Source organism: Nannospalax galili, unplaced genomic scaffold (assembly GCF_000622305.1).
Source record: "Nannospalax galili isolate Female #2095 unplaced genomic scaffold, S.galili_v1.0 scaffold687, whole genome shotgun sequence".
Classification (NCBI taxonomy): Eukaryota; Metazoa; Chordata; class Mammalia; order Rodentia; family Spalacidae; genus Nannospalax; species Nannospalax galili.
The window spans coordinates 3,837-5,440 of record NW_008357456.1 but is presented as its reverse complement, the minus strand read 5'-3'; positions in this window follow the sequence as shown (position 1 = coordinate 5,440).

Below are 1,604 nucleotides of genomic sequence, written 5' to 3'. Positions count from 1 at the left end.
GGGGGGAGGGTTATACAAGTATCCTTGGGCATAAAGTGAGAGAATTAGCTCAAGAGAGGAGGGACCATAGGAGAAGGGTATTATTAAGTGAGAAAGGGGAAAATGGGGGCACCTTAAGTGGGAAAACCATGATGGAGGAGTGAGACAATGCAAGAGATAAATAATGCCTAGTTAGTTTTAAAAACCAGAGGGAACCATATTAGTTCACACAGTAATTAAAAGTACCAGACTGGTGGAACTAACCATCTTGGATGTTTAACAGACATACTTTGAGGCCTATAATAATTTGGTCAGAGGGACATAAAGAATGATGGAATCAAACTGAGTACCCCCAGATCAAAAGAAAAATATTCTGGAAAGCTGTACAAGGAAGTAAGATGCAAAATTTAACTAAAAGCTGACCTTTTCATGCTCTGTGCCCAAGCTGAAAATTACCCGAAACTTCCCCCCTCCCACTGCTGCCAGCCCCCTCCCACTGCTACTGGCCCCCTCCCACTGCTGCCGGTTTTGGTTTGTGGTTTTTGCCTTTAAAAGAAACCTGTAAGCTGAGCTCTGTGCTGCTGCTCTCTCTCGAGTGAGGCAGGAGCCCGTCTGCGCAAACGATTAAATCCTCTTGCTTGTTGCATCTCCTGGTCTGAGGACTGAGTTATTGGGGTGCGGCCTCCCATGGACATTGGGTACCCCAGACTGGGGGTCCAACATTTGGGGGCTCATCCGGGATTCGGTTGCCCCCAGACCCATTTCCTCAGATCAGCAGGAGGTAAGGACGTCTCGTGATTTGTCTTGGTCTGAATGTCTGTCAGTTATTTCCTATTCTGGGAACGTTCCGTCTGAACATTTGTGCCTGTGCAGGACCTGTAAGTCTGTATTCTGGAAACCAGTGGGAGTGGCAGACGTGCCCAGAGGCCCCTGGTTCTAACACTCTGGCCTTAGAGACCGGAGTGGTCTGGAGTGGGGAAGACGGCGTAGCTTTCCTTCCCCCGGGGGGAAGAAGGGAGTTTGGCTTGGCTGCTCCCCTCCCACTCTGTACTTTCAGTTCTTGAGCTAAGGAGCATGCACCAAGAAATTCTCTGTTCTATGTATTGTCCGTGTTTGTGCTTAGGGATCCCAAAAGTGAGAATGGTGGGTGTAGCGTGTGTCTGAATGAAAGAAGGACCGGTCCACACGAATGTGATTTAAGGTTGTGTTAGTTACATAGAGGGAGGTCTGGGTTTGTAATTTTCTCAATGCTCTCTATTTTAAACTTTCCCTTCCTCCTTTTTCCTTCCTCTTATTCTTGGCCTGAGTCTTCGCGTGGGACCGTTAAAGGCAAAAGAGTAATTGAGGTTTTCTGGTCAGGGCTACTCCCTGATGTAAGCCAAAGGCTCTTAGCCCTCTTAGCGAACCCCGACTGCCCACATGGGTGGAGGCAAGGTAGCTTTTCTGTATCTCCCTCTCATCCCTGTTTCTCTCTCTGGCCACTGAAACAGCCCCACGGGCACGGGTCGAGCAAATAAGAGCCATAGGGCGCTTGCCGCTAAAAGACTCCTGTGAAAGGATAAGGGGGTCCCAGGCGTGAATCCCAGATAAATTCACGTCCCCCGCAGAAGAAAAACTGGACACCG